Here is a 14,903-nt window from a genome sequence, read left to right as displayed (position 1 = left end):
CTGCAAATGCCTCGTAACATGTGGGACAACTATAATCTTAGGCAAAATTACTTCCGAGGCAACTAACATATTGAAAAAATATTGAGGAAGGTACATTGATAATAAAAATGAAGTTATTTAGTCACCTTAACCTACATAAGAATGCAATCTAGTCACCTTAGCCTCGGGGCCCAGATCAATAAGTCTACCGCATTTATATACAGTATATCCTTTTGCTGGATCAATCCCTTTGATAATATGTAGTGCCCCTCTTTGTCTCGTTATGGCCTACATTTGGGAGTCTATTTTATCAGTTATCAGTATTGCTATTCCAGCTTTTTCATAGCAAATTTTTTCCATACTTTCACTTTCATCCATTAAATCTTTTATTCTGAGGTTGATCTTTTGTAACAGGATATACATGGGCCATGTTTTCTTATTCCATCTGCTAGCCTGTCTTTAGATTGGAGCATTTAAAACATTTACATTTATGGTTGTTAATAGGTACTATTTTTATCCTTATACCCCTCTTCCTCTCTTTCTCCTTCCTATTTGTACCTCTTACAACAGTCTCTAGCATTTTTTGCTATATTGGTTCGATGGTAATGTACCCCCCTTTCGCCTTTTCTTTTTGCGTCTGTGAAGCTCTTCATTTCACCTTCAGTTTTGAATGACAGACTTGCTTGATAAAGTAATCTTGAATTTAGTCCTTTGCTCTTTATTACCTTGATTACTTCATGCCACTCCCTTCTGTCCTGTAGTGTTTCTATTGAGAAATCAGCTGACAGTCTAATGGAAGCTCCTTTGTAGGTAACTTTCTGAATCTCATTTCAAGATTCTTTGTCTTTAAAATTTGCCATATTAAAGTATATATCTAGTTGTGGATCTTCTGGGGTTGATTTTGATTTTGAGTAGGTCTCTCTGGGTTTCCTGGACTTGATTTTTTTCCTTCACAAGGTTAGGAAAGTTTTTGTTATCTCTTCAAATAAATTCTCTATTCTCCAATTCTTCTCCTTCTGGTACCCCTATAATGAAAATGATGTAGTTCATGCTGTCATAAAGCTCCCTTAAAATTCTCCTCTGGCCCTGGCTGGTTTGGCTCAGTAGTGTGTTGGCCCACAAACTGATGACTCATGGGTTAGATTCCAGTTAGGGGCATGTATCTCAGTTGTGGCTTGTCCCTGGCCCTGGTCAGGGTCGTGGGGGAGGCAACTGATCAATGTGTCTCTCTCATGCTGATGTTTCTGTCTCCCTTTCTCTTCTTCCCTTCCATTCTATCTGAAGATAAATATAAAAATATCCTCAGGTGGGGATTAAGGGGGAAAAAAAAAAAACCTCTCCTCTGGCTTTTAAATTATTTTTTCTATTTGCTTCTCTAATTTGGTCTTTATTCCTAACTTGTCTTTATTCTCACTACTTAGGTTCTCAGCCTCTTCTAATCTATCAAATCCTTACAGGGTGTTTTTGTTTGTTTTAAATTTGCTGTCATTCTTAATTCCCATTTGATTCTTATTAATAGCTTCTGTCTTTTTTTCAAGCTCCTGCTTAGTTTTTTATAATTTCCATTAAGTTGCTTATACTTCTAAGTTGTTTGAGCATCCTTACTACCATTAATTTGAATTCGTTGTCTGACAAACTGCTTGCCCGTGCTCCATTTAGTTCCTTTTCTTGGTGATTCCTCCTTTTCTTTTATTTGGGGTTGTTTCTTTGTCTCACCATTTTTGCAGTCTTGTAGTTCAGGTTGCACTAGGCTGCATTGGCAGCTGGGTGAATGCAGGGGTGTGGATAGCTGGATCTTGGATCCAGTCCATTTTTTTGTGCCTAGCAGCTCTTGGCTCTGGCAACAGTGGCACTGTTGCTGGGTGCAGCTGCCTTATGGCAGGCTACTTTGCACAGACCAGCTTTGGCACAAGAGTCCACTGATTCAATGGTCCCAGGCACATTTGTAGCCTTGGGGCACTGGGCTCTAGCCACTCCCCACTACCTCCTCCCAAGGACCTTGTGGATCTTCTAAAGTGGTAGGATATTCCAGCCCCAAGATGGGAGAAGCACCTGCCAAGCAGTGCACAGTGGTAGCTAGCTGCTCCACATCCACTGCACCAGAACCATCTGCCCTAAGTTTTTGCACAGCTGCATAGTTGCTCATCCACACATCCACTCACACTCACATACTCACCCTCATTCCCATCCTGCCCCCTGCCATGTTCCACCCAAAACTCACATTTTGCCACCATATGAATGGGATATCCTTATATAAAAATTAAATCTTGCCCTAGCCAGTGTGACTCAATTGGTTAAGCATTTTCCCATGCATTGAATTGATTTGATCTCCACTCAGGCCACATGTCCAGGTTGCAGGCTCAATGCTTCGTAAGGGGTGTGCAGGAGGCAGCCAATAAATGTTTTGCTCTCGTGTTGATGTTTCTCTCCCCTTCCTCTCTTCAAAAATTAATTTTTAAAAATCTGGAAACAGCCCAAGTGCCCATCAGTAGACGAATGGATTAAAAAGCTGTGGTACATATACACAATGGAGTACTACACAGCGGTAAGAAAGAAAGATCTCTTATCCTTTGAGACTACATGGAGGGACCTGGAAAGTATCATCCTAAGTGAAACAAGCCAAACAGAGAAAGACAAATTTCATATGATCTCACTGATTTGTGGAATATAATGAACATAACAGTTTGAGGACAATCCCCTAAGGAGTGGGGAGGTGAGAGAGGGATGAACCACAGAACTTATATGCATGTATACATGAACAGTGGACATGAACAACGATCTGGGGAAGGGGCAGGGAGGGAAGGGGGAGGGGGGAAATCAGTGGGGGAAAAAAAGGAGAATCATTTGTAACAAAAATTAATCAATAAAAAAAAAAAGAAAAAAAAATATATAAAAAAAAAATCTTTTTTTAAAAGTCTCATATACTGCCTACTTAATTTTTTTCTTTTATAAATCCATTTAGCCAACCTGTACCTTTCAATTGAGGAGTCAATTTTCTTCTATTTAAAATAACGTTGGGGAAGGAAAAAACTATGGCCATTTTGTTTTCTACTATCCTTGTAAAAGTTCTATCCTTCATTTCCTCTTACTTCTCCCCATTTTTTGTTGATTCTCATTATTTTGTGTATATTCTATATGTGTGTGGTCTCCAGCATGAGTATTTCATAAAACATTTAGCTATAGCATTCTAACTCATTATAACTTTATTGCACACAACTCTGCCCTTTACAATACATGGAGACACATGATTAATGTCAAAAATTATGTTTTAATATTATTAACATGGATTTTTTTTGCTCTTGTCTTTCTTAAAAAATATATTTTTCTTCATTGATTTTAGAGAGGAAAGGAGAGGGAGATAGAAACATCGATGAGAGAGAACATCAACTGGTCTCCTAGATGACCCCCACTGGGGATTGGACCCACAACATGGGCACGTGCCCTGACCAGGAATCGAACTGGCAACCTCTAGGTGTACAGGTCAAAACTTATGAGCCACACCATATGGGCTGCTTGTGTCTTTTAAGTCTCATTAAGAATTAAAACATATTAAGGCCCAGGCCAGTTTGGCACATCGGCCTGAGGTCCTGGGAGACCCAGGTTTGGTTCCCAGTGGGGGCATGTACCTCAGTTGCAGTTTATTCCCAACCCTGGTTGGGTCGTGTGGGTGGCGACCGCTCGATGTGTCCCTTTCACATCAATGTTTCTCTCTCTCTCTCTCCCATTCTGTCTGAACAAAAAATTTAAAAAAAAAATGTCCTCGGGTGAGTATAAAAATATATATATATTAAACCAAAAATTACAAGTAATAATTTGTAGAATTTCTACATATTTACTCTCACAGAATCTTTTTGTATGGCTTTGAGTTACTATCTATTGTGCTTTCATTTCAAGCTGACTTTTCCTTATTTAATAATTTTAATTTTTAAAAATTAATTTTGTCAAATATTCTTTAATAACAAATTTTCAACTAAGTTTAAAGATTAAATTGGCTTAGCTCAATGACTTATTATTCAGGCAGAATTTCATCTAGCAATAGAAAGGAGTCCATCAAACTCCAAGAAGTAGATGGTATTTAAAGATAAAGGGTCAGAAAAAAAATTTTTGTAATGCATTTTTCTGGTAAATATGCCTTCCTACAAAATACAAAAGCAGTGTCTGCAGATTATCGCCTAGAGCTGACCAAGATGTTTGTTTTTTAATCCTCACCCAAGGACATTTTCCACTGATTTTTAGACAGAGTGGAAGAGAGGCAGGGAGAGAGAGAGAAACATTGATGTGAGAGAGACCCATCAATTGGTTGCTTTCTGCACAACTCCAATCAGGGCCAGAAATCAAACCTGCAGCTCAGGTACATGTCCTTGACTGGGAATTGAACCCACAACTCTTTGGTTCACAGCTGATGCTCTAACTTCTGAGTCAAACCAACCTGGTCTGACCAAGATAGTTTATACTGACTGATTAAATGTAACACTTCTTGTAGAAGGTGATTGGGGCTCAGTATAAGTAACTCCATTCTGGATCTGTTGTCTTTACTTAAGAATATACATACATACATCTCCTTTGATAAGAATCTTGGCTTAACTTCGAGATGTCATAGAATTTTAAGCATTACTGCCAATCTCAGATACTATTTTTAAGTTCTTGCAAGTTTTGGTGATCCTTTGTATGATATCAATACACCACAGCATTTCTGTTTAATTCCTGTTATCTTTATTGATCATGAATTCAGAATCACAATCTAGGTTAATCTTTCCATATCTTTTGCTTAATGGCTAGTGAATGTGAACTTAATTTAAAACTTCTGAAAATATATAATGCACCAATAAGCAGATTAAGTTTCAATGTATAGTTTGCACTTTAGAGACATAATTTCTAAGACACAAATCAATTCAGATCAAGTCAAAAAGCTTTTTTTTTAACACAAGTGGCTTGCTGGGAGATGTTATGTAACTGAGTTTCCACTTCCCCAAGGTGTTAATATAGGTGCAACAGGTGGTGTTGGATACAGCCTAGACACCTACTTATTCAGCTATAAGATAATTAAGGAGAATCCTATTAACCAGAACAATTTTAATCAGAGTCTAAGACTTTTTAGTGGGCAGCTGTTGCTTTAACAGCAGATTCTACAATATCTTTAATATTTAAACAGAGGCTCTTGATTATAGCTTAATTTACACTTACTTCTAACCAAGGAAGTAAAAACCTAATAATGGAAGCAAATCCTGAATTATAGATGCCTCCTAGAAGGGCATTCAGGAGTGTTAAGCAATAAATTATCTTAACCTACCTGTGAACACTTAAAAGCACAGTTACATGGCCTAAGAGTAATTGCATGGCTATGTGCTAGCTACCTGAGTATTCTTAAGTCTAAGGAGAATATTAACCACTGACAAAGATAAATCCTGTTGAGGCACAAACCAATTCCATAAAAGTGACACCATTAATGGACTGATTCATGGAAATTGTTACACTTGCCTGTTCCAGTCAGTGATCAGCTATGCTTTTAACACATTCAGAACATTAACCTCACCTGAAATAATAGATTGTTATAAATTCCACATTATATCCGTTAACAACGATATGGAGATAACAGATAACAATGTTATCTGTCCAGGCCAACGCCAAAGTGAAATAAAAAGAAAGGGGAGAGAAAAAGAAAAATAAATAGAAAGAGGGCTTTAATTAAAATATAGTCTTGATCCAGCATCTTAGAAGAAAGCAGTCAGCTACTTACTTTTTTCCAGTTAATTTAGTTTGGAAGTCTCCAGCATTTGTACAGGACCAGATGTAAGTGAAACCTTCCTCAGATATGAGATTTATATAAAAGTTTCAAATCCTTGACGTTTTACAGCTATCTTGGTATTTAGAAGACTTGGTATAGTTCTTTCCAGGGAGATTAAAGTCTTTGTTCCTACTAATTCCAAATTAGAGAGGTTGAAAGAATTTTAAAATGCAGTCAGCCCTCATTTATCATAATTAATCAATTCCAGACTCTATGGGCGATAAATGAATTTCCGCGAAGTAGGATTCTTTATTTACTATACAGTCATCCCTAGCCACTTTGCACTTCAACTTTTGCAGCTTCACGCTATTACGGTTTTTTCAAATTACTATACTATACTATTTTGAAAAAAAAGTGATAGCGTGAAGCTTCAAAAGTCAAAGTGTGAAGTGGCGAGGGATGACTATGTTATTTTTGTGAATTATAGCCAGATATTTGAGGAAACTGTAAGTCAAAGTTCAGTTCAATTTTCAGGCAGTTTTCCTTATCTGCAGATTCACTTCCCATTTCAGTTACAAGCAATCAATCAACATCCAAAATTATTAAATAAAAATACCATAAATAGCTCTGGGTGGTCTGCTCAGTGGTTAGAGCATTGGCTTGTGGACTAGAGTCATGGGTTCAGTTCCAGTCAAGGGCATTTACCTTGGTTGTGGTTCCATCCCGACCCTGGGTAGGGTTGTACGGGAGGCAACCAATCAATGTGTCTCTCTCACATCTATGTTTCTCTTTCACTCTCTCCTCCTCCTATTTTTGTCTGATGAATGGAAAAAATCCTCGGGTGAGGATTTTTTTTTAAATACCAGAAATAAACAATTTACATTTTAAATTGCATTATCAGTTTGAGTAGCATAAGGAAATGTTGCAATGCCCTGCCTTGGGCATGAATTCAGCCTCTGTTCAGTGTACCCACTGTATATATTACCCACTCCTTAGTCACTTGCAGCCATCTAGAATATCAAACTGGTTTAATAATATCACAGTGCTTGTGTTTAATAAAACCTAACTCTAGCCTAATGCTATATCCCAATACCTACATCATCATTCACCTTACTTCATCTATTCCAAGTTGTTGTATCATCTCATATCATCACAAAGGTATAATACAGATATTTTGAGAAACATATTAATAATTTTATTTGCGCTACATTGCTATAGTTTATTAGATGTTAATATCTTATGCCTAATTGATATATTAAATATTATAGTGAATACTATAATAGAAAAAAATAATAGTTTATATATAAAGTTTAGTACTGTCCACTGGGGTCTCATTCCCTGCTAATGACAAAAAACTACAGTATATAACAAAAGCAAAATAACAATTAACAAGTGTTACTTAACAATTAACAAGATTAAAATCTAATATAAAGTGGCAAACATAAACTTGTTTTCCAAGATTAATCATAACAATTTTTTACAGTACTCAGCCTGATTAAATAAGTATAGTAAAAAAAGTAACTGATTAAAGTTTTTATATAAAATGTCTTCATTGATTTTTTTTAAAGAAAGGGAAAAATAGAAACACTGATTCAGAAACATGCAACAATTGCCTCCTGCACGTCCCCTGCTAGGGTTTGAGCCCACAACCCAGGTATGTGCCCTGACCAGGAATTGAACCAGGACCTTTCAGTCCACGGGGCCATGCTCTATTCACTGAGACAATCCGGCTGGGCTATATAAACTTTTTAAAAGACCATTTTGCTGGAACCTTGTAACCAAGACACCAGGTCAATCTTCCTAAGAAGCTTATCTGAGTCTATGATTAACTCACAAAAATACGAGATTTAAATCAAATCCTTGAAAATATAGCCAATATTTCCACTTGTCTACTGATACAACAGATTCTCATTGAACTTATGATATGGAAACAGCCCAAGGGTCTATCAGTAGATGAATGAATAAAAAAGCTGTGGTAAATATACACAATGGAGTACTATGCAGCTGTAAGAAAGAAAGATCTCTTATCCTTTGAGATGATATGGAGGGACCTGGAGAGTATTATACTAAGCAAAAAAACCCAAGCAGAGAAAGACAAATATCACACGATCTCACTTATTTCTGGAATATAATGACCATAACCGTCTGAGGAACAGGGCTGACCCAGAGATGTGGAAGTAGGGTACAGACTGGGGTGGGAAGGGAAGATATAAACCATAGAACTTATATGCATGTATGCATAACCGTTGGACATGGGCAAAGAAGCTGAGGATGGGGTGGAGGGTGTCAATGGGGAAAAAAGAAACGTGTAACAAAAATTAATTAATTAAAAAAAGATTAAAAAATTAATTTAAAAAATGAACTTATGATAATAATTAACTACATTACCATAAAAAGAATACTGAAGTTTCCAAATTATGGAGAAAAAAGCATTTTATCTTTGTTTACAAAGATATATTTTACCAAATGCTATTACAAATACCTTGAAAAAAATCTTGAAAAATTTTTTTCTGGATTGATTCTAGAGAGATAGAAAGAAAGAGGGAAAGACAGAAACATCGATGAGAGAGAACATTGACTGGACACCTCCTGCATGTCCCCTACAAGGGATTTGGCCCACAACCTGGGAATATGCTGACTGGGAATCTAACCAATGCTCAACCACTGAGCCACACCCTGCTCTGTAGGCCAACACTCCAAACTGGCCAGGGCGACTCTCTTTTGACCCACCCAGCAGATCTTATACCCTGCTGAGGAGTCAGCAGTCTGGGTCTGGGTGTACAACTCTGAGCAGACTCAAGGGCTGTCAGTGAGTGAGTTATATGGCACTTTTTTTTTTTTCCCCCACTTTTCATTAAACCAGCACCACCACCTCTACATGGGAGATCCAATAACCCCACCCCTTTCACATGGCCAAATCTTGACCTGTTTGGTCCTAATAAATTCTGCTGACCTCTCTCTAATGATTTCCTGAGATCCCACCCCACCACAAAGTTGTGTGAGCACCTAGCAGATGGCAACTAGGCTGATATACCTGAGATATTTGCCGCGTAGCCTCACAGAGCACATCATAGAGTTTGAACCTGTATCAATATAAGCACCACTGGCTCCTATCTTGTGACTCACTGAGAAACTACCTCATGCAACTCCAATAGTGCCAGAGGCTCTTTCAGTGACTGTGCCTAACTGGCAGCCAGAAGGTGGAAGCAGACGAAGGCAGAACTCAGGATGACTGGCCCTTCTGTTGAGCAGCACCAGAGCTTGATGCTAGGGGAAGTCAACCTTGGTGTGCAGCTTTGTTCTTCCCACTCACACCCAGGTCCAGCAGAGGCAGTCATAAACTGTGGCTCACTTTGTAGTTCCAAACAGGCTGCCTGGGGCCAGTGACAGGCAGATTTTGACACTGACCTGCACCACAGTCCCTTCCAAAAGGCCTCAGGACAGATGAACCCAGAAGCCAGCTTCAGATAGTAACACAGAAGCATCCAATTAACTTCACAAGCAGAATATTCCAAATGGAGATCTTGGCAGGCACCAAAGACTGATGAGGCATAATCTGTTTTGTGTGGTCAGCACTTGACATCAGCCCACATTCTGTGGTTGAAGTAAATCCTGACACTCAGGCACAAGGGTTATTTCCACACATGACATGAAACCATAAAAAGATGTAGGAGTAGTCTCCTTTATTTGTTTTATATTATAAATATACATAATTAAAACCAGGTAAAGATGTATCTCTTTAAATTACTTTGCTGGAAAAAACCTCTGAAAAAAATGCGGCGTTTCAAAAACTACTTAACAAATCATCTCTATTAAAGTTATATAAGATTTAGCTGTGGCTAGTGCTTACTCCCACCTTTAATTTCATTTCACTATAGTATATAACATTCAAAACAAATAAAACGTTAAAAATGAAGGTCATAATATAAATCCCTAATAAAAATATACAAAAAATAAACAAACTGGTTCACAAAATAAAATACACCAGTAACACAAAGTAAGTCCAAAAAATACCCAATGGGCATGTTATTATATTTCTTAGCTCTGGTCCCATCCTTTTCATCACATCAATTTACCATAAAACTTGTTTTTCACTTAACATTGTAATTAAATTTTTCATAAAGCCCAAAACTACAGGTTGCAAATGCATATGGTTTGACAACAGAATGACTCATTTTAACACAACTTTGTTGAGTAGTACAAACGATTCTCCTATTTTTTCATTAAAAGTTGACTTAGCCAAACTGGTGTGGCTCAATGGATTGCACATCATCCTATACTCTGAGAGGTCATGAATCTGATTCCCAATTAGGGCTCATGCCCAGGTTGTGGGCTCCATCCCTAATAAGGGGTGTGCAGCAGGAGGCAGCCAATTGATGTTTCCTCTCTCTCTCCCCCTCTCCCTTCTTCTCTACCTAAAAAATATAAATAAAAATATATTTTTTAAAAGTTGCCTTGTTTAAGAACCTTTGTAAACATTTAGTAAAGAATACTGTTCATTAGTATATAAATACTTCCAATTTTCAGCTAATTAGGTATTAACTAGCATTGAATTTTTGCAACTACTCATCTCACAAAATTAAAAAGTGCTACTCAAACCCATGTCCTAAAATATGAAGTTTGTAAATGCTTATTTATGATAACAACATAAAATAATGAAAATGTTATCAAACATAGTATAAAAATGTAACAACAGATATATAAAAATAGCCCCTTTTCTTAAGTTCAAATATAATTTCTAATTTCTTTAAATTTTATTAAAAAATCAAAGAATATCTAGGTAACCAAACACACAGAAAGACTCTAAAAAAATTACTTAGAACTAGGACTTATTATTTATCATTCTCTCTCTTCCCACCCTCTCTTCTGTTGTTTATATAGCATACATACATTGTGGTCTTTTACTCCTAAGTCCCATTACATCAAAAGAAGAAAGTGTTATCATTTCATTTAAAGACATATAATAATAAATACTTTAAAACAATGAAAATAAATCAGTGTGCCTTAGCAAACTGCATTCATGCCGAAGTTTTAGTCTTCTTAATAGATGATGGCCAAAATCCAAACTGTAGAACAAATACTCTACAACTTTAAGTTCAATTTAGATCTGTAAGTAAAAAACAATCAAATTCATGTTAAAATAATTCTTATAACAAAATAATATAATGAATTAAGATCCCCTTAGAAAATAAATCCTTTTGCCCTGGCTGGTTTGGCTCAGTAGTCAGAACCAAGGAATCATGGGTTGAATTCCAGCCAAGGGCATGTACCTTGGTTGTGGTTCATCCCAAGCCCTGGCTGGGGTCATTCAGGAGTCAACCAGTCAAAGTGTCCCCTCACATGTTGATGTTTCACTCTGGCTCCCTTTTTCTCTCTCTCCCTCCCTCCCAGTCTATCTGATAAATATAAAAATATGCTTGTGTGAGAAGTTAAAAAAAAAAAAAAGAAAATAAACCCTTTTAACAGAAATCTGTATATCACATTTTTCTCAGTTCCCATTCTTTGCCAAATCTGTATGTCTTTAAAACTGTTAAATTATAAAGACTGCTCTTAATGAAAGTTAGCATCTCCTTCCCCTTTTCTCTTCACTTTTATTGTTGACACTGTTAACAGATACCCATTTCTACACTCCCCCCACCTTCTAAAATATTTTTTATTTATTTTTAGAGGAAGGAAGAGGGAGAGAGAAACATCTATGTGAGAAAAAAAAAAAACATAAATTGGCTGCCTACTGCACCGGTTCCAGGGATTGAACTCAAGCACGTGCCCTGATTGGGAATCAAACCAGCAACCTTTTGTTGCCATGGATGATACTCAATCAACTGAGCCTCAGCAACCAGGCCGTGCCCCCTTTTCTATAGTGGGAAGAGACCTTATGTGTTGAGAGCTGGAACAGAGAAAATGACAATTTCCTTTAAAATGGGATGGTAGTATGGCTTATACTTCAATTAGGCTTAGGCCCTTTAATACCTCTTAATTATGCTATAGTTTAGAAACAACAAATTTAAGTATAATAATAATGACAGAGGGCAGGGAGGTGTAGGGGACTGGAAGACATTAGTCAGAAAACATGTATGTATATATGCATAGCTCATGGACATAGACAATAATGTGGTGAAGGCCTGGGGAAGGAAGAGTTTGGTGGAGAAGGGCAAAGGAGGGGAAAATGTGAGATATCTGTAATAGTCAATAATTTAAAAAATATATAGCACCATTATTTTAAATTAAATTTGCAACAGTCTTCAAAGTAAGTAAATAAATATAAAATAATAAGTAGATAATATGAAGTTTTAGAAAACAGCACATTTATTTCTGACAAAGGATGTGTAGCAATATTAACAGCTTTTCAAAAATACAAAGTATTTGGAAAGTCTGAGCTGGGCACCACAAGTCATTGGGAGTCATTGATCTAGAAAAGGTATATCCAAATTTTTACATCACCATCAACTTCACTAATAGTATTTTCAGATATTCAGAGAAGTTAAAAAAAAATTAAATTCAATGCAATCCAGTTACCCATGGGACCTGCGGGATGCTAAAGCACCAGAGAAGCCTGTGTGATCCAGCAGAGACTGTGAGATTTAGTTACCTGTGGAACATGCAGGGTGCAGGGGCACCACAGAGGCCTGAGTGACCCAGCTGCATACAAGATAGGCGTAGAAGATGTGAAAATGGAGGTGGAGTGAATGAAAGCTACACAGAAAATCTCCTAGGACCAAACAGGAATTACAACTAAAATAAAAACAAATCCTCGAAAAAAGCAACAAAAGTGCAGGAGAGGACCATATAACCAAGATCTGCAGAGGCACAAGCTGATGGCGGGCTGGGAGCCCACAGACAGCAGCAGTCTTAGCTGTAAGCAACGCCCTTGGGGAATAAAGACCAAGCCCACTTCACAGCCAGAGAGCCAAAACAGAGTACTAAAATAGCCACAGCCACTCACCTGGCAGAGAGTGGGCAGACTGGGCTGGAACTCTGTGGAGACACCCAGGATTTACAGGCACTCAGAGTTGCTGAGTTGCGGCTACAAAGGGCAGTGGCCAGTATACTCTGTTCCAGAGCTGAAGGGAAAAGCAGCAGCACCCACGTCAGAGATTTAGCCTTTTCCAGGTGAGGCAAAGAAATGCAAATTGAGGCTCATTAACAACCAGCCTCTATCCCACCCTCTGGAAATCCTCTTATGCAGAACACCAGGGCTACATTCCAAGGCACTGAGTAACTGAGAATACTAGCCACCAGGAGAAAGCTACAGGAGAATGAACCTTTCCTGAGCTGGCAAATCTACCCAGGAAATTAAGAGTTGACAGTGGTGTTCAACATAGGCTCATCCAAACCCAGAAGAGGGAGCCACAAACAGCAGAACACCAACACACGGCAGGCCCCAAAACCCACTGAGATAGCCAAAATGGTGGGGGAAAAAAAAAATCCCAAATGAAAGAACAAGAGAACTCTATAGAAGATGAGATCAGTGAAATGCAGCTAAGCAAATAATCAGAGGTAGAGTTCAGAGCCATGATCTTGAGGAAGTAAGGATATCAGCCCCATGAGTAAAGATATAAAAACATTGAAAACCAACCAAGTGGAAATGAAGAATGACATCAGAAATAAAGAACACATTGGAAGGACTAATCAGCAGAGCACAGAAAGCTGAGGACCAGATCAGTGAATTAGAAGACAGGGTAGGAAAAATCAACCAATCAGAAAACAAAAAGGAAAACACAATTAAAAAACAGGATAACAGCTTAAGAGAACTGTAGGACAACTGGAAAAATAATAACATTCGAATCATAAGAGTAACCAAAGAGGAATAAAATGGGCAAGGATTAGAGAATATATCTGAAGAAAGAGTGACAGAAAACATTCCTAACTTGATGAAGGAAGAAGGCGTTCAGTTCAAGAAGCAAGAGAGCCCAAAGTAGGAAGTACCCAAACAGGCCCACATCAAGACAAATAGTCATTAAAATGCTAAAAATTAAGGACAAAGAGAGATTCCTCAAGGCAGCAAGAGATAAGCAACAAGTTATCTACAAAGGAAACCCCATAAGAATCTCAGCTGACTTCTTAACAGAAACACTACAGGCCAGAAGGAAGTGGCATAAAGTAATCAAGGTCATGAAAAACAAGGATCTGAATCCAAGAGTACACTATCTGTCCAAGGCTATCATTAAAAATAGAAGGTCAAATAAAGAGCTTTCCAGAAAAACACAGGCTAAAGGAATATATTAACACCAAACCACCACTGTAAGATATGCTAAAAGTGTTGTAACCCAGGAGATTGACCACACTCAGACTCAATTTTTCGTTTTGGGGGATGTTTTACCTGCGCAGGGACTGCAGCCAACCTACACAGAGGAGAACTGCAGCCCCGAGCTCAGGGGGAGGGTTGCTTATATAGGGCAGGGGTCATTCAAGAGTTTAGCAGAGCAAGCAAGCTGCTTGTACAGAAGCGGAGGCAGTTAGCGATAAGCAGGAGGGAACGGAGGTGGGAGGGAGCTGGGGCTAAAGTGAACTGGGTAAACTGGGTCAGCATACATCTATCCTCCTATTCATTCCATTATCCAAGTTTTAAAAACTAACAAATTCGAGACGGATATCAGCGGTCAGTCAGGTGCAATACACACGTTTAACAGTTACAGTTTTATGGGGTAAAGGGAGCTTCAGTTTCTCCCTATCAGTTTCTTTACAGAGCATGCAGGACACTCTGGCCTTGGGGCCGTTTCTGTCCTCCCTTTTCTTGAAGGATGCTGCTTTTCAAATTCCCAGTGAAGGTCAAACTCTGGTTAATTTTTATGGGGCAAAAGCCGTCTATAACATTCCCTATTGTTCATCTTGCTGTCTCTGAGGTTGTTAATTAGGGCAGCTCAAAGATAAGTTGGATTCTAAGGACAGTGAGCTACAACAAAAGGACTGCTGTAATTAGCAAGAGAAACAGGAAGAAAAATAGAACCACACTAAACAAAAATGGCAATAAATGAGTACTTATCAGTTATCGCCTTAAATATGAATGGTTTGAATGCTCCGATAAAAAAGAAACACAGTAGCTAAATGAATAAGAAAGCATGACTCACATGTATTTTGTTTACAAGAGACCCACCTCAAAACAAATGACTCACATAGGTTGAAAGTGAAGAGATGGAAAAAAATCTTTCAAGCAAACAAAAAGAAAAAAAAAGCTGGGGTAGCAATACTCATATGTGTT

The sequence above is a fragment of the Molossus molossus genome, unplaced genomic scaffold (genome assembly GCF_014108415.1).
Source record: "Molossus molossus isolate mMolMol1 unplaced genomic scaffold, mMolMol1.p scaffold_m16_p_30, whole genome shotgun sequence".
Lineage (NCBI taxonomy): Eukaryota > Metazoa > Chordata > Mammalia > Chiroptera > Molossidae > Molossus > Molossus molossus.
The sequence above is the reverse complement of the archived record's forward strand: the minus strand, read 5'-3'. Positions refer to the sequence as shown.